Below are 20,380 nucleotides of genomic sequence, written 5' to 3' on the forward strand. Positions count from 1 at the left end.
TGGCTAGGCTACTCCAGGACCTTCATATGCTTCTTACAAAGCCACTCCTTTGTTGCCTTGGTGGTGTCCTTGGGATCATTATCATGCTGAAAGACCATCCATGTTTCATCTTCAATGTCCTTGCTGATGGAAGGAGGTTTGCACTCAAAATCTCACAATACATGGCCCCATTCATTCTTTCATGTACATGGATCAGCCGTCCTGGTCACTTTGCAGAGAAACAGCCCCAAAGCATGATGTTGCCACCCCCATGCTTCACAGTAGGTATGGTGTTCTTTGGATGCAACTCAGTATTCTGTCTCCTCCAAACACGTCGAGTTTTGTTTCTACCAAACAGTTCTACTTTGGTTTCATCAGACCATATGACATTCTCCCAATACTCTTCTGGATGATCCAAATGCTCTCTTGAATACTTCAGATGGGCCCGGACATGTTCTGACTTAAGCAGGGGGACACATCTGGCACTGCAAGATCTGATTCCCTGGTGGCGTAGCGTGTTACCGATGGTAGCCTTTGTTGCAGTGGTTCCAGCTCTATGCAGGTCATTCACTAAGTCCCCCATGTGGTTCTAGGATTTTTGCTCATCGTTCTTGTGATCATTTGGACTCCACGGGGTGAGATCTTGCATGGAGCCCCAGATCGAGGGAGATTAAGTGGTCTTGTATGTCTTCCATTTTCTTATTATTGCTCCCACAGCTGATTTCATCACACCAAGCTGCTTGCCTATTGCAGATTCAGTCTTCCAAGCCTGGTACAGGGCTACAATTTTGTTTCTGGTGTCCTTCGACAGCTCTTTGGTCTTCACCATAGTAGAGTTTGTCGTGTGACTGTTTGAGGTTGTGGACAGGTGTCTTTTATACTGATAACAAGTTCAATGAAACAGGTGCCATTAATACAGGTTGAAGGACAGAGGAGCCTCTTAAAGAACTTACAGAATAATTATACTTACCTGTCCAGCGATGTGTCCTCCCTTCCCGCTGTCTCCTAGCCGCATCTACTTCCGGGACCGCTCATTAACTTCCGGCAGTATTCACTGCACTCGGCAGTCTTCGGCTTTTTACGGCAGTGTTCGTGCGGTGACCCCTAAGTTGGGAAAATGGCTACAACAGGTCCCAGGAGCAACATCTGAGTTCTCAGTCCAGAAAAGCGCAGTACTAGGGACAAGTAAGATCCTGTGCAGAACTCTCAAACTCCCATGCCTCTGGTAGAAGACCTGAGAATGAGCTAGGACAACCACCCCACGTAGGGATGAGAAAGTAAATTTATAGTATATCAGAAAGGTGAGTACGCCCTTCACATTTTTGTAACTATTTTATTATATCTTTTCATGGGACAACAAAGAAACTATGATACTTTCAAACAAAGTAGTCAGTGTACAGCTTGTAAAACTGTAAATTTGGTGTGTCTTCTAAGAAACTCAGCACACAGCCATTAATATCTAAACTATTGGTAACAAAACTGAGTACACCCCTAAGAGAAAATAGCCAAATTGTGCCCAATTAGCCACTTTCTTTCCCGAATTTAATGTGACTTATTAGTGTTGACAAAGACCTTAATGGTCGAAACGTTGCAATATGGCAGAATAAAGATAAACTTCTATCTTTTTCACATGGACTGGATGCTGTTCCCTTTTATTTTTGGTATGTACTTTCCAATTGGATTCACTGGACTCTGAACGTGCGTCCCTAGCTTTGAAGTGCTGTCGGGTGCTGCTTTGTATTTATTAGAGTTACAAGGTCTCAGGTGTGAATGGGGACCAGGTGTGTAAAATTTGATGTGAGATTTACACCCTCATACTGGTCTCTGAAAGTTCAACATGGCACCTCATGGCAAATAACTCTCTGAAGATCGGAAAAACCTATTTTTGCTCTATTTGAGCATCCACCATATTTGACTGTAGGAACTGTGTTCTTTTCTTTGTAGGCTTCATTCCATTTTTGGTAAACAGTAGAATGATGTGCTTTACTAAAATGTTCTATCTTTGTCTCATCTGTCCACAAGACACTTGCCCAGGAGGATATTGGCTTACTCATGAAAATTTTGTCAAACTGCACTCTTTTGGAAGTGCATTGAGCAGCAGGGTGGTGTACTGGTAAAAGGGAAAAAAAATCTTTTAAATCTTCTGTGACCTGAGCGTAAGTGCGAACCGTGGTAAGTGTGTGACTTGAGATTCAGTGAAGAGGTGTTTGGAAAACCTATAACAAATACCTGTGTGAGTTGCTGAATTGTAGGTTGCTGAGTGCTTTCTACCTGTTCAATTTTGGGGAGGCTTGGGGGGTTGTTTAACCTATTTTTTCTCTCTACAGGGTTAATCTCTTATTTTACTATCTGTGTTTTTAAGGGTTAACTATATTGCATTTAAACCTTGAGCTGTAACAATATTCACAAGGGGTTAATTAAGGGTGGGAGTTCATAATTAAGGGTTTATAAGGGGCAGCTGGTTGAGGCTCAACTCCTTTTGGAAGTGCATTGAGCAGCAGGGTGGTGTACTGGTAAAAGGGAAAAAAAAATCTTTTAAATCTTCTGCCTGAGTGAGTTTGACCTGAGCGTAAGTGCGAACTGTGGTAAGTGTGTTACTTGAGATTCAGTGAAGAGGTGTTTGGAAAACCTATAACAAACACCTGTGTGAGTTGCTGAATTGTAGGTTGCTGAGTGCTTTCTACTTGTTCAATTTTTGGGGGGCTTGGGGGCTTGTTTAACCAATTTTTTTCTCTACAGGGTTAATATCTTATTTTACTATCTGTGTTTTTAAGGGTTAACTATATTGCATTTAAAACTTGAGGTGTAACTATATTCACAAGGGGTTAATTAAGGGTGGGAGTTCATAATTAAGGGTTTATAAGGGGCAGCTGGTTGGGGCTCAACTCCTTTTGGAAGTGCATTGAGCAGCAGGGTGGTGTACTCGTAAAAGGGAAAAAAAATCTTTTAAATCTTCTGCCTGGGCAAGTGTGAACGAGCTGAGTGTGACCTGAGCGTAAGTGCAAACTGTGGTAAGTGTGTGACTTGAGATTCAGTGACTTTGGATTCAGGGAGTCTCCAAGGGAGGTATTACTGAATTGCTGTTATATTTTATTAATACTTTTTATTTATTTTTGCTTATCTTTTCTGTCTGGTGCAATCCCCATTAGGATGTGCTCCACTATTGCCAATGCCATCCAGTGGACGTCTTGCCGCATGTATGAAATCCTTGAACAGCCGGTCGAGGGTGCATACTGCTGTGCGAGATGTGAGCACATTGTGCATTTGGAAGCCCAGATACTGGATCTAAATGTGCAGCTGGCAACACTGAGATCCATAGACAATATGTAAAGGAGTCTTCTGCTCACTGAGCAGACACTCAATGGGATAGATAAGGGGGGATGCTAGGTTGGAGCTGCAGGACAATGAAGCAGCTAGCTGGGTGACAGCTAGAAGGCAGGGTAGAGGGAAGAGCACCAGGGAGGCTAGTCCTGATCTGGCACACCCCAATAAGTTTGCTAAGTTGGCAGATGAGGGGAGTGTTAGTGCAGGAGTAGCACTGCTGCAGCAAGGCATGTCCTCTGAAAGCCGGAGGAGTGTCTGCTCCAGTAAGGGGGGAAATAGGAGAGCAGGGCAGACCAGACAGGTTCTGGTAGTGGGAGACTCAATTATTAGGGGAACAGATAGGGCAATCTGTCACAAAGACAGGGATCGTCGAACGGTGTGCTGCCTACCTGGTGCTCGAGTCCGACACATCGTTGATCGGGTTGACAGATTACTGGGAGGGGCTGGTGAGGATCCAGCAGTCATGGTGCACATTGGCACAAATGACAAAGTTAGAGGTAGGTGGAAGGTCCTTAAATATGATTTCAGGGAATTAGGCTGTAAGCTTAAAGCAAGGACCTCCAAGGTGGTATTTTTGGAAATACTTCCTGTACCACGTGCCACGCCAGAGAGGCAACGGGAGATTAGAGAGGTTAATAAGTGGCTCAGGAATTGGTGTAGGAAGGAGGGATTTGGGTTCCTGCAGAACTGGGCCGACTTCTCAGTTGGCTACAGGTTCTACACTAGGGACGGGCTGCACCTCAATGGGGAGGGTGCAGCTGTGCTGGGGGAGAAAATGGCTAGAAGGTTGGAGGAGTGTTTAAACTAGGGACGGGGGGAGGGTATTCCTTTTATAGGTGGGGAAGACAGTGCAGATAGAGACCTGGGCACAAATGATGAAATTGGGGGTGGGGTTAGAACAGTTAATAATTTAAGAAAGAATAGAGGTACAGAGAGATACATAAAGTGCATGTATACTAATGCCAGAAGACTCGCCAACAAGATGGAGGAATTGGAGTTAATGGTACATAATTATGACATTATGGGGATATCTGAGACATGGCTGGATGAGAGCCATGACTGGGCGGTTAATTTACAGGGCTATAGTCTGTTCAGAAATGACCGTACAAATAAAGGAGGGGGAGGCGTGTGTTTATATGAAAAATCATCCTTAAAACCCATCCTTCGTGACAATATATATGAATCTAATGAAAATGTAGAGTCCCTGTGGGTAGAGATAAGGGGAGGGGGGGAAAATAATAAATTACTGATAGGGGTTTGTTATAAGTCTCCAAAAATAATGGAAGCAACAGAGAATATCCTCATAAAGCAAAAGATGAAGCAGCGACTCAAGGAGAAGCCATTATTATGGGGGACTTCAACTACCCTGAAATACATTGGGGAACCGAAACCTGCATTTCCAGCAAAGGTAATAGGTTTTTGACAACTATGAGAGACAATTACCTTTCACAACTGGTTCAGGACCCAACAAGAGGGGGGGCACTGCTAGACCTAATATTAACCAACAGGCCAGACCGCATATCAAATATAAGGGTTGGGGGTCACTTGGGTAATAGTGATCACAAATTAATAAGTTTTCATGTATGCTTTAATAAGATGTGTAGTAGAGGGGTTACAAGGACACTAAACTTCAGGAAAGCAAATTTCCAACGGATGAGAGATGATCTTGGTGCAATTAACTGGGACGATATCCTGAGACATAAAAATACACAAAGAAAATGGGAGACGTTTATTAGCATCCTAAATAGGACCTGTGCACAATATATACCATATGGGAACAAACATGCGAGAAATAGGAGGAAACGACTGTGGCTAAATAGAGCTGTAAGGGGTGCAATAAGGGACAAAAATAAAGCATTTAGAGAATTAAAGCAAGTTGGTAGTGATGAGGCATTAAATAAATACAGAAGATTAAATAAATTCTGTAAAAAGCAAATCAAGACAGCAAAGATTGAGACAGAGAGACTCATTGCCAGAGAAAGTAAAAATAATCCCAAAATATTCTTTAACTACATAATTAGTAAGAAACTAAAAAATGATAGTGTTGGTCCCCTTAAAAATAGTCTGGGTGAAATGGTGGATGAGGATGAGGAAAAAGCCAATATGCTAAATGACTTTTTTTCCACAGTATTTACACAAGAAAATCCCATGACGGATAACATGATCAGGGATAAAAATTCTCCATTAAATGTCACCTGCTTAACCCAGCAGGAAGTACGGCGGCGTCTAAAAATCACTAAAATTGACAAATCCCCGGGCCCGGATGGGATACACCCCCGAGTACTGCAGGAATTAAGCACAGTCATAGATAGACCATTATTTTTAATCTTTAAAGATTCCCTATTAACAGGGTCTGCACCACAGGACTGGCGTATAGCAAATGTGGTGCCAATATTCAAAAAGGGGACAAAAACTGAACTTGGAAATTATAGGCCTGTAAGTTTAACGTCAACTGTGGGTAAAATCCTGGAGGGTTTTCTAAGAGATACTATACTGGAGTATCTGGAGACGAATAACCTCATGACCCAATATCAACATGGGTTTACAAGGGACCGTTCCTGTCAGACTAATCTGATAAGCTTTTATGAAGAGGTAAGTTCTGGACTGGACCAAGGGAGTGCAGTGGACGTGGTGTACATGGACTTTTCAAAAGCTTTTGATACGGTGCCACACAAAAGGTTCATACATAAAATGAGAATAATGGGGATAGGGGAAAATATGTGTAAGTGGGTTAAGAGCTGGCTCAGGGATAGGAAACAAAGGGTGGTTATTAATGGAGCACACTCGGACTGGATCACGGTTAGCAGTGGGGTACCACAGGGGTCAGTTTTGGGCCCGCTTCTTTTTAACATATTTATTAATGACCTTGTAGGGGACATAGAGAGTAGAATTTCATTATTTGCAGATGACACTAAACTCTGCAGGGTAATCAATACAGAGGAGGACAGTTTTATATTACAGGAGGATTTATGTAAACTAGAAGCTTGGGCTGATAAATGGCAAATGAGCTTTAATGGGGATAAATGTAAGGTCATGCACTTGGGTAGAACGAATAAGATGTATAATTATGTGCTTAATTGTAAAACACTGGGCAAAACTCACTGAAAAAGACCTGGGTGTACGGGTGGACGACAAACTCACATTTAGTGGCCAGTGTCAGGCAGCTGCTGCAAAGGCAAATAAAATAATGGGATGCATTAAAAGAGGCATAGATGCTCATGAGGAGAACATAATTTTACCTCTATACAGTTGTGGCCAAAAGTATTGACACCCCTGCAATTTTGTCAGATAATACTCAGTTTCTTCCTGAAAATTATTGCAATCACAAATTCTTTGGTATTATTATCTTCATTTAATTTGTCTTAAATGAAAAAAACACAAAAGAGAATGAAGCAAAAAGCAAAACATTGATCTTTTCACACAAAACTACAAAAATGGGCCAGACAAAAGTATTGGCACCCTCAGCCTAATACTTGGTTGCACAACCTTTAGCCAAAATAACTGCGACCAACCGCTTCCGGTAACCATCAATGAGTTTCTTACAATGCTCTGCTGGAATTTTAGACCATTCTTCTTTGGCAAACTGCTCCAGGTCCCTGATATTAGAAGGGTGCCTTCTCCAAACTGCCATTTTTAGATTTCTCCACAGGTGTTCTATGGGATTCAGGTCTGGACTCATTGCTGGCCACCTTAGAAGTCTCCAGTTTTTTATCTCAAACCATTTTCTAGTGCTTTTTGAAGTGTGTTTTGGGTCATTGTCCTGCTGGAAGACCCATGACCTCTGAGGGAGACCCAGCTTTCTCACACTGGGCCCTACATTATGCTGCAAAATTTGTTGGTAGTCTTCAGACTTCATAATGCCATGCACACAGTCAAGCAGTCCAGTGCCAGAGGCAGCAAAGCAACACCAAAACATCAGGGAACCTCCGCCATGTTTGACTGTAGGGGCCATGTTTTTTTCTTTGAATGCCTCTTTTTTTCTCCTGTAAACTCTATGTTGATGCCTTTGCCCAAAAAGCTCTACTTTTGTCTCTTCTGACCAGAGAACATTCTTCCAAAACATTTTAGGCTTTTTCAGGTAAGTTTTGGCAAACTCCAGCCTGGTTTTTTTTATGTCTCGGCGTAAGAAGTGGGGTCTTCCTGGGTCTCCTACCATACAGTCCCTTTTCATTCAGACGCCGACGGATAGTACGGGTTGACACTGTTGTACCCTCGGACTGCAGGGCAGCTTGAACTTGTTTGGATGTTAGTCGAGGTTCTTTGTCCAACATCCGCACAATCTTGCGTTGAAATCTCTTGTCAATTTTTCTTTTCCATCCACATCTAGGGAGGTTAGCCACAGTGTCATGGGCTTTAAACTTCTTGATGACACTGCGCACGGTAGACACAGGAACATTTAGATCTTTGGAGATAGACTTGTAGCCTTGAGATTGCTCATGCTTCCTCACAATTTGGTTTCTCAAGTCCTCAGACAGTTCTTTGGTCTTCTTTCTTTTCTCCATGCTCAGTGTGGTACACACAAGGACACAGGACAGAGGTTGAGTCAACTTTAATCCATGTCAACTGGCTGCAAGTGTGATTTAGTTATTGCCAACACCTGTTAGGTGCCACAGGTAAGTTACAGGTGCTGTTAATTACACAAATTAGTGAAGCATCACATGATTTTTCAAACAGTGCCAATACTTTTGACCACCCTCTTTTTTATGTTTGGTGTGGAATTATATCCAATTTTTTCATTTAAGACAAATTAAATGAAGATAATAATAACAAAGAATTTGTGTTTGCAATCATTTTCAGGAAGAAACTGAGTATTATCTGACAAAATTGCAGGGGTGTCAATACTTTTGGTCACAACTGTATAAGTCACTGGTGAGACCACACTTAGGATACAGTGTACAGTTCTGGTCTCCGGTGTATAAGAAAGACATAGCTGAACTGGAGCGGGTGCAGAAAAGAGCGACCAAGGTTATTAGGGAACTAGGGGGTCTGCAATACCAAGACAGGTTATTACACTTGGGGTTATTTAGTTTGGAGAATCGAAGGCTTAGGGGTGATCTTATTACAATGTATAAATATATGCGGGGACAGTACAAAGACCTTTCTAATGATCTTTTACTCTTAGACCTGTGACGGGGACAAGGGGGCATCCTCTACGTCTGGAGGAAAGAAGGTTTAAGCATAGTCACAGATGCGGATTCTTTACTGTAAGAGCAGTGAGACTATGGAACGCTCTGCCATATGATGTTGTAATGAGTGATTCCCTACTAAAATTTAAGAAGGGACTGGATGCCTTTCTTGAAAAGTATAATATTACAGGGTATATACACTAGTTTCCTTAATATTGCGTTGATCCAGGGAGCTAGTCTGATTGCCGTATGTGGAGTCGGGAAGGAATTTTTTTCCCCAACGTGAAGCTTACTGTTTGCCACATGGGTTTTTTTTGCCTTCCTCTGGATCAACATGTTAGGGCAGGTTAGGATAGGATATGGGTTGAACTAGATGGACTTAAAGTCTCCCTTCAACCTCAATAACTATGTTACTATGTTACTCTAGCTTTTTTATGTCTCTGTGCCAGCATTGGGATCGTCCTGCCAAAGCATTTTATTTAATTCAAAAGCCGACCGATAGTTTGTGCTGACACTAATGCACCCTGAAACTGCAGGATAGCTTGAATTTCTTTGGAACTTGATTGGGGCTGCTTATCCACTATCCAGACTATCCTGCGTTGCAACCTTTCATAAATTTTTCTCTGCTGTCCAACAAGATTAGCTACAGTGCCTTGGGTTGTAGACTTCTTGATTATGTTGGACACCATGGACAATGGAACATAAAGACGGACTTGTGACCTTGAGCTTGCTAATATTTTTCAACAATTTTGGTTCTCAAGTCCTCACACAGTTATCTTCTCCTCTTTCAATTTTCCATGCTTAGTGTGGCACACACAGACACACAATGCAAAAGATTGAGTCAGCCTCTTACCTTTTTAACTGGTTTCAAGTATTATTTTCATTTTACCCACACCTGTTACTTGCTGCAGGTGATTTGGAACCAGCATTGTATCCTTGAAACAAAGTTGTTTAACCACATCTTTGGAAAGGTGCCAGCAATTTTGTCTGGCTCATTCTTGTTTGTTTTTTTTGTGAAATTATGTGCAATTTTCCCTTTTCTATGTTTTTGTGTTCCATTACACACTAAGGAAATAAACATGTGTATAACAAAAAATGTGCAATTGCAATAATTTTCTGGGAGAAATGCTTCATTTGCTGGACCAATTTCAAGGGTTCCAACACTTTCAGCCATGACTGCAACTGTGACAAATTGACATGTAATAAAAGCACTATAATATATTCTTTTAGCAGCAGTAGTGAATCTATATGCAGTGGTCAGGATTCTCATATGGATTAAGGGATTTTTTGGGGCCCTCTTTTCCAGGGCCTGGTACTACACTGGCTATAGTTATACCCTTGTCTATTATATGTACACACACACAAACAGTTTGATCTTGTTTTCTCCTGTAATAACGATGCTGGCACTCATATCTTGTGTGTGATTTATGATATAAATTATTTCTCATAAACAGAATTGCATGTGACTGTATCACAAATTAATCCATCTCTGGATCCAGAAGACTTTGTGGTTTTGCAATAAGGTGAATCACGATGTGCATTGCACTCTCTGTACTTCAGACTTCTGAGTAATGTCTTGCTTGAAAAGAAAATCAGCTGAGATCTGTAGAAATGTGCAATTCACTCAGAAAACACAACCTTGGTTTCTTTTATGTTTTTAATGAACATGAATATTCCAATAACTGTGATGTATTCATGAATTCTTTATTATTTATGCTCTTTTTACTGAAAGGTACTGAAAGGGGTCTCTGAGCATCTAATATTGATAACCTATCTTGAGGATAGGATAGGTAGGGGCTAGGACGTCAGTATCAGATCGGAGGTAGGCAGAAGGACATCAATGTCAGTTCATCAATATCAGATTGGTGGGGTCCGACATCCAGCACCCTTAGTGACCATCTGTTATTAGCAGTTAGTGTCATGGGTGTGTCAGGTGTGACAGACAGTCATTCTTAATCCGGCTGTAGAAGGTCATTGCGCTTGGCTCTGCAGGCACCTTCTGGAATTTGCATCTCTGCTGTGGAGTTATATCTTCCTCCCTCTAGCGGTGATCTCCACTTTCTGTTGCTGATTAACATACCTTTGCTGGATGTTTAAATACCTTTCGTCACTTCAACAAGGTACCCGTGATAGTTCTATTTCCCTCTGTCTGGTTAGAAGTACTAGAGTGACTAGTGCCTTCTTGGAGGATAGCTGGCGTGATCTCTTTAATGTCTTGTCAAGCTAAATGTTTTCCCTCGTTTGTTTACCTTCTTTGTCTTTAGTTGTAGTGGGGGCTGACTAGTGCCAACCCTCGTCCTCTCCCCTAGAACGCATACCTGGGGCCTCGCAGGCCTGCTAGGTTAATTGTTTTCTATTTTCTGCAAGATTACTTTAGTTAGAATTCTGAAACTCTAGGTATTCCTTAGGTATATAGTTTTTAGTAATTTCCAGTTGTTCATATATTTTTATGTTACAGGCATTTCGGTATAACAACTCTTTTTTGTGAATACCCCATATTCACATATCTGGGGCCTTTTAGGCCTGTACTAGGTTTACATGTGATCCTCAGTCTTTTTGTCTTTAGTGTTGCTGGGGAAGACGTTGTCTTTATGACTCAGTCTTTATGACTCTGCTGTTGCTGTGAAGAGTGTGGATTCTGCCCAACCACATGGTCATGTGATCTTGGGAAGGAGGCTCCCTCACAAAGTCATGCGTCCCCGACATTAACACAGGTCCTGAACACACAGGACCAGGAGGACAGACAGCATCCTGTTCATTGTGTGCTACTTGCTGAAGAGACTTTGGAGGAAGGAGTCAGCTTTCTTGTTTCTGGAAAAAGAAACTTTCTGAGATACAAAAATCCAGAGGCTTCTACCGCATCTAAAAGAAAGTGGTGACCTGCTGAAGGTGAGTGGAGGGAGGCTGCACTTTACCCTTAGCACACACACTAACAAAGAGTGTACAACCCTGATTGTAATCATTATTTTTTTTTTTTTTTTCATTTTAGTTTACTGACATCTAAAGTTACAATGGCACAGTCTACATCCAGGGGTTTGACTGACCAAGAAATCGAAGCAATCATTTTTGATAGTGATGAAGACAGTGAACTTTCTTTGTCTGATGAAGAGTATATGCCACCAGCTAATGTCTCTACTTCATCGTCCAGTGATTCTTCAGATGATGAAGGAGAAGTGGATCCAGCAGAACGTACAAATAGAACATCCAAAACTAATGTTTTTTGGAACAGTACAGCTGGAGTTCTTGGACGCACCTCATCACATAAGAGTTGCTCAAGGAACTGTAGGAATTCCACAATTCTTGTCCAAAAGAGATGTTTTCTGTAAAAATTTTTCAGATGATATTGTAAATGAGGTAGTTTTGTGTACTAACTTAGAAGGAAAACGTATCGCTTCAGAAAGAAAAAAACATGTAAAAATATAACAAAACAAGAACTGTGTGCTTATGTTGCCCTTACTTTTCTGGCAGGGTGTACAAAATCGTTGGGGTCATTAGTAAAGTTGAAAAGGAAAGTTTGAAATAAATATTCCTGCACCATGTTTACTACAACTTTTATATAAAAAACTTTTAGAGAAAAAAATCATTATTATAAAGAATTATATAGAATCCATATATTGGGCGTTTTAAGCCTGTGTACTTACTTTTTTGTTATTTTTTGCACATAATTATAATGTGTTGAAATATTCACATCTTAGGCTGCATTCCCACTGGCGTTGGGGTCCGCCAGGAGGGGATCCGTAATGGATCTGACCTCCTGGTAACTCCAGTTATGGCTGCCGGAATGCCATGATTCCACCAGCCTTAGCTGGGGTCACCAGGAGGTCAGATCCATTATGGATCCCCTCCTGGCCGACCCCAGCAATAGTGGGAGTGCATCCTTACTTTGCAATTTTCAAATAAACTTTGAAAAGTATTTTTGAGTTATTCCATGTTATTTGCACACAGGCCTAAAAGGCCCCAGGTATGTGAAAGTGTAGATTTCTATGGTTATGCGTTCTAGGGTTAAGGGCCTATCGCTTGGGGCAGTAAGGGATCATGCTCCTGCTCGGCGATAGGTGCGGAACCTATTTAGGGACGTTAAGGGAAACAGGATGTTGTCAGATCTGCCTAGGGGTCTCCACTTCGCCCTTTCCTAGTGTCTGGGTTTCCCCACCCTCTTCCTGTTGTTGTGCGCCTAGCTTCTCAGTCACCCACCGTGACAGTCAGATGTACACAATGAACAAAGCAGAACAGCACAACTCTGCTCAGTGTGTGGCTGTCGCTGCCGAAAGCTGCACATCATTTTCTAAGCTAAAAATTACAAAATCCAGGTTGCTCACAGACACCAGTTTGCTGATTTTGCACTGTATTTTTCAGTGTCAATTTGTGCTATGCATGGCCTCCATTAACACAATAGAGGATGAACAAATGTGTTTTTTTTGTCTTTATTAAGCTGGTATGCGTCACCATTAGTGTTGAGCATTCCGATACCGCAAGTATCAGGTATCGGCCGATATTAGCGGTATCGGAATTCCGATACTGACTTCCGATACTTTTGTCATATCGGATTCCGGAATCGGAATCGGAAGTTCAAAGTTGATTGACAGCCGAAATGACGTCATCATGATGCGTGGTGTGTGGGCATCATGATGCGCCGTCATTTCGGGCCTTCCGGGGGTCTCTGCCGGCCTGCTGGGGGGCTGTGCCGGCCTGCCGGGGCGCTGTGTGGACTGCCCGGGGTCTGTACCGGCCTGCCGGGGGGCTGTGCCGGCCTGCCGGTGGTCTGTGCACCCTGTGGGGGTCTGTACCGGCCTGCCGGGGGGCTGTGCTGGCCTGCCGGGGGGCTGTGCTGATGTCCGGGAGTCTGTGCAGGCATCGTCCGATGGGACTACAAGTCCCATCGGGCGATGCCTGCTACCATGACAGTGATTGACACATTAGCCAATGATGGGACAGTAGTAGTCCCATCATCCGGCTAATGTGTTAAATGTAAAAAAAAAAAAATACTACATACATACATACTACATGCATACTACATGCATGCTACATGCTACATACATACCACATATATACTACATGCATGCTACATACATACTACATGCTACATACATACATATATACTACATGCATGCTACATACATACTACATGCTACATACATACTACATATATACTACATGCATGCTACATACATACTACATGCTACATACATACTACATATATACTACATGCATGCTACATACATACTACATGCTACATACATACTACATATATACTACATGCATGCTACATACATACTACATGCTACATACATACTACATATATACTACATGCATGCTACATACATACTACATATATACTACATGCATGCTACATACATACTACATGCTACATACATACTACATATATACTACATGCATGCTACATACATACTACATATATACTACATGCATGCTACATACATACTACATGCTACATACATACTACATATATACTACATGCATGCTACATACATACTACATGCTACATACAGTACATACTACATACATACTACATGCATGCTACATACATACTACATACTACATGCATGCTACATACATACTACATACATACTACATGCATGCTACATACATACTACATGCTACATACATACCACATATATACTACATACATACTACATGCATACTACATGCTACATACATACTACATATATACTACATGCATGCTACATACATACTACATGCTACATACATACTACATATATACTACATGCATGCTACATACATACTACATGCTACATACATACTACATACATACTACATACATACTACATGCATGCTACATACATACTACATGCTACATGCATGCTACATACATACTACATACATACTACATGCATGCTACATACATACTACATGCTACATACATACCACATATATACTACATACATACTACATGCATGCTACATACATGCTACATACATACTACATATATACTACATGCATGCTACATACATACTACATGCTACATGCATGCTACATACATACTACATGCTACATACATACTACATACATACTACATACATACTACATGCATGCTACATACTACATGCTACATACATACCACATATATACTACATGCATGCTACATACATGCTACATGCTACATACATACTACATACATACTACATGCATGCTACATACATACTACATGCTACATACATACCACATATATACTACATACATACTACATACATGCTACATACATACTACATGCATGCTACATACAATACATTCATACAATACATACATAGACATACAGTACATATAACATAGAGTAACATACTTACCAATACTTGTCACATTGTTCACCGAAGCCATTGTCTTTTACGGAATAAATATTAACATAACAAACCACAAAAATACTCACCCATGATCCAAAGCAGTCCACGAGTGTGTCCCACGACGATCTTGGGTAGAGAACTGCAGCATCAGCTGATGCTGCCGCTCTCTACGGGCTGCAGGAATCCAATGACGGAAGGTAGGTATCCTTCCACACTGTATTCCTCCGCCACTTAAAAAAAAAAAGTCCCTAGTCTCACTTTATGGTAAAAGCTGTGTGGGAATTTCCCACACAGCTTTTACCATAAAGTGAGACTAGGGACTTTTTTTTTTTTAAGTGGCGGAGGAATACAGTGCGGAAGGAAACCTACCTTCCGTCATTGGATTCCTGCAGCCCGTAGAGAGCGGCAGCATCAGCTGATGCTGCAGTTCTCTACCCAAGATCATCGTGGGACACACTCGTGGACTGCTTCGGATCATGGGTGAGTATTTTTGTGGTTTGTTATGTTAATATTTATTCCGTAAAAGACAATGGCTTCGGGGAACAATGTGACAAGTATTGGTAAGTATGTTACTCTATGTTATATGTACTGTATGTCTATGTATGTATTGTATGAATGTATTGTATGTAGCATGCATGTAGCATGTATGTAGTATGTATGTAGTATATATGTGGTATGTATGTAGCATGTAGTATGTATGTAGCATGCATGTAGCATGCATGTAGTATGTATGTAGCATGTATGTAGCATGCATGTAGTATATATGTGGTATGTATGTAGCATGTAGTATGTATGTAGCATGCATGTAGTATGTATGTAGTATGTATGTAGTATGTATGTAGCATGTAGTATGTATGTAGCATGCATGTAGTATATATGTAGTATGTATGTAGCATGTAGTATGTATGTAGCATGCATGTAGTATATATGTAGTATGTATGTAGCATGTAGTATGTATGTAGCATGCATGTAGTATGTATGTAGTATGTATGTAGCATGTAGTATGTATGTAGCATGCATGTAGTATGTATGTAGCATGTATGTAGTATGTATGTAGTATATATGTGGTATGTATGTAGCATGTAGTATGTATGTAGCATGCATGTAGTATGTATGTAGTATGTATGTAGCATGTATGTAGCATGCATGTAGTATATATGTGGTATGTATGTAGCATGTAGTATGTATGTAGCATGCATGTAGTATGTATGTAGTATGTAGTATGTATGTAGCATGTAGTATGTATGTAGCATGCATGTAGTATATATGTAGTATGTATGTAGCATGTAGTATGTATGTAGCATGCATGTAGTATATATGTCGTATGTATGTAGCATGTAGTATGTATGTAGCATGCATGTAGTATGTATGTAATATGTATGTAGCATGTAGTATGTATGTAGCATGCATGTAGTATGTATGTAGCATGCATGCAGTATGTATGTAGCATGCATGTAGTATATATGTAGTATGTATGTAGTATGTATGTAGCATGTAGTATGTATGATGCATATATGTAGTATGTATGTAGTATGTATGTAGCATGTAGTATGTATGTAGTATGTATGTAGCATGTAGCATGTATGTAGTATATATGTAGTATGTATGTAGTATGTATGTAGCATGTAGCATGTATGTAGCATGCATGTAGTATATATGTAGTATATATGTACTATGTATGTAGCATGTAGTATGTATGTAGCATGCATGTAGTATGTATGTATGTAGTATTTTTTTTTTTTTTTTTTTTTTACATTTAACACATTAGCCGGATGATGGGACTACTACTGTCCCATCATTGGCTAATGTGTCAATCATTGTCATGGTAGCAGGCATCGCCCGATGGGACTTGTAGTCCCATCGGACGATGCCTGCACAGACCCCCGGACATAAGCACAGCCCCCCGGCAGGCCGGCACAGCCCCCCGGCAGGCCGGTACAGACCCCCACAGGGTGCACAGACCACCTGCAGGCCGGCACAGCCCCCCGGCAGGCCGGTACAGACCCCCACAGGGTGCACAGACCACCGGCAGGCCAGCACAGCCCCCAGGCAGGCCGGTACAGACCCCCACAGGGTGCACAGACCCCCGGACATCAGCACAGCCCCGGGCAGGCCGGCACAGCCCCCCGGCAGGCCGGCACAGCCCCCCGGCAGGCCGGTACAGACCCCCACAGGGTGCACAGACCCCGGGCAGTCCGCACAGCCCACCGGCAGGCCAGCACAGACCCCCGGCAGGCCGGCAGAGACCCCCGGAAGGCCCGTACAGACCCCCAAGATTCTGTACAAGGGCAGGAAAGGGTTTTTCCAATTCCGATACCGGAAGTCTCATAGACTTGAATGGGACTTTCGGTATCGGCATCGGCGATACCGATACTTTTTTTAAAGATCGGCCGATCCATTCCGATCCGATATTTTGAAGTATCGGACGGTATCGCTCAACTCTAGTCACCATAGCTTTTTCTGCTCTATACAAGTACGTTTAGCATGCAAGCCTATTGGTGAGGGATGCCAATACATGCCTATAAAACGCAGTGTGAAAGCAGCATTGTCACTTATAATTAATAATAATCTTTATTTTTATATAGCGCTAACATATTCGGCGGCGCTTTACAGTTTGCACACATTATCATCACTGTCCCCGATGGGGCTCACAATCTACATTCCCTATCAGTATGTTTTTGGAATGTGGGAGGAAACCGGAGTACCCGGAGGAAACCCACGCAAACACAGGGAGAACATACAAACTCCTTTGCATACCCTGACATCACTATGTTAAATCTTACGCAGTAAGCTCCAGGGGCCATTTTAAAGAACTTTTTCTCCCTAAGACTCCTGGTGAATACATCCAACAAAAGGCTGCAACATATCCCACAGTATAAGTATATAGTGAGATACAGTTGTACTCAAAAGTTTACATACCCCAGCAGAATTTTTGCTTTCTTGGCCTTTTGTCAGAGAATATGAATTATAACACCAAAACTTTTTTTCCACTCATGGTTTGTGGTTGGGTGAAGCCATTTATTGTCAAACTACTGTGTTTTCACTTTTTAAATCATAATGATGCATACCCCATTTCTTAAAACCTTGTATTGCCCCCTCTAACATCAATGACAGCTTGAAGTCTTTTGTGGTAGTTGTGGATGAGGTTCTTTATTTTCTCAGATGGTAAAGCTGCTCATTCTTCTTGGCAAAAAGCCTCCAGTTGCTGTAAATTCCTTGGCTGTCTAGCATGAACTGTGCGCTTAAGATCTCCTCAGAGTGGCTCAATGATATTGAGGTCATGAGGCTGAGATTTCCACTCCAGAACTCCAGAACCTTCACTTTGTTCTGGATCGTTGCCATGTTGGAACGTTCAAGTACGTCCCATGTGCAGCTTCCGGGCTTCATCTTTACTGCAACTTTGACCACGTTTCCTGTGCCTTTGTAGCTCACACATCCCCAAAACATTGGTGACTCACCTCCATGCTTTACTGTAGGAATGGATTTCCTTTCATCATAGGCCTTGTTAACCTTTCTCCAAATGTAACATTTATGGTTATGGCCAAAAAGTTAAATTTTAGTCTCATCACTCCAAATTACCTTGTTCCAGAAGTTTTGAGGCTTGTCTCTGTGCTGTTTTGCATATTGTAGGCACGATACTTTGTGGAGTTTGCACAGTAATGGCTTTCTTCTGGCAATTCGACCATGCAGCCCATTTTTCTTCAAGTGCCTCCTTATTGTGTATCTTGAATCAGCCACACCACTAGTTTTCAGAGAGTCCTGTATTTCAGCTGATGCTATTTGTGGGTTTTTCTTTGCATCCCAAACTATATGTGGGTTTTTCTTTGCATCCCGAACAATTTTCCTGGCTGTTTTGGATGACATTTTTGTTGGTGTCTACCTGACAATGGTTTTATTTTTACAGAGCCCCTGATTTTCCATTTGTAAATTACAGTTTGAACTCTGCTGACTGGCATTATCAATTCCTTGGATATCTTTTTGTATCCCTTTCCTGTTTTATACAGGTCAACTGCTTTTTCCCGTAGATCTGTTGACAATTCTTTTGCTTTCCCCATAACTCACAATCCAGAAATGTCAGTGGCTGGATGAAAGATGCAAGAGTCTGTCTGGATCCCAGAAACTCTCTCAGCTTTTATGCACACACACTGATTACAAGCAAACAGATCACAGGTGAGGATGTTGCCTTTCATAGCCATTCAAACCCATTTGTGTCAACTTCTGTGCATGTTTTCAAGCCAAAATCACCCACCAGTGGGTGCAGCCTCGCTGTGTACACTACACGGGGAGCAACCTTGCTCAATGCAAGTGTATTGAGCGAGGCCACACCCACTGGCAGTGAGTAGATATAACTCATTCATACCCTACAGTCACGACTCAGAAGCTGTCGAATCCCAACAATACACAGTGCATGCACTGGGGGATTCAGAAGTGCAATCACACAGAGTTACTGTAAACTTATCGCTTTGGACTGAACAACCCCTTTAAAAAAGTCACGATTTATTTGACACTTATTTTTTCTCAGATGCCTCCACCAGCTTTGATACAACTGTGAATGAATCTATTCTTTTTTCTTCTTGAGTAAAAACATACTTGCTTTAACATATGTACAATTCTTAGTAAGGCAAGCACCAAGAATTTAGCGCAAAAACTAAAATAAATATTCTGCCAATGGCTCCTCGGTTACTGCAAAATGCATTTTATACAACAGGACTCTGATGTTAGTGTTGGACAAAATTGTACGTTTCTCATAAAACCTACCACGTGTCACAATCTAGTTCTATAAAACAAAAAACATGTCTTTTGTCAACGCACAAGAAAAACATCAGACACGCTTCAATTTGGATGTTCCTTAAATAGTGCATGAAAGATTGGGATTACCTTGCAATAACATATTACTTTTTTCCTGCCACACCTTTGCCCACTCCATTTGTAACCAATCTTTGTAAAGTTTGACTAGTCGCTGTCCAGTTCCCAATTAGCCCTGCAGTCTGCTTTAATGGAAAATGTTACAAGCTGCCACACACACTAAAGTTGTAATCCGAGCATCTGTCCCATATGGCTGGGAATCAGATCTCTGTAGTCTGTAGCCAGACCCCTGAGATGGCAGACGTGTGACCTTGTTACTTAAATCTGGGCAGGAAATAAAGGTAATCGGGACCCCACAGACACTGGAAAAAGTAAGTTTCCCAATAACACAATATAGTAACTTTAACATTTTTTCATTATCATTCTGGTGTATCAGTACAATTATCATTATTATTTATTATTATAGCGCCATTTATTCCATGGTGCTTGACATGTGAGGAGGGGTATACATTATAAAAAAATAAGTACAATAATCTTAAACAATAGAAGCCACGACTGGTACAGGATGAGAAAGGGCTCTGCCCACGAGGGCTCACAGTCTACAAGGCATGGGTGAGGATACAGTAGGTGAGGATACAGCTGGTCGTGCAGCGTTATGGCGGTTCGGGGATTACTGCAGGTTGTAGACTTGACGGAAGAGGTAGGTCTTTAAGTTCCTTTTGAAGGTTGTCATGGTAGGCGAGAGCATGGAGTAGATGTGAGCATGGTCAAATGTTGTAAAAAATAAACCTGTGAGCCAGTGAGTCATTAGCTCTTAAAGGGTTT

The 20,380-nt window shown here is 41.6% G+C and overlaps 1 protein-coding gene across 1 annotated transcript in view; it reads left to right on the plus strand.

Moving 5' to 3' along the window:
- ME1 (malic enzyme 1) overlaps nucleotides 1–20,380 on the plus strand; it is a 458,080-nt gene that overhangs the window by 66,582 nt on the left and 371,118 nt on the right. The gene's annotated exons all lie outside the window — the stretch shown is intronic.

Source organism: Dendrobates tinctorius, unplaced genomic scaffold, assembly GCF_039654945.1.
Source record: "Dendrobates tinctorius isolate UK_male_01 unplaced genomic scaffold, ASM3965494v1 ptg000111l, whole genome shotgun sequence".
Lineage (NCBI taxonomy): Eukaryota > Metazoa > Chordata > Amphibia > Anura > Dendrobatidae > Dendrobates > Dendrobates tinctorius.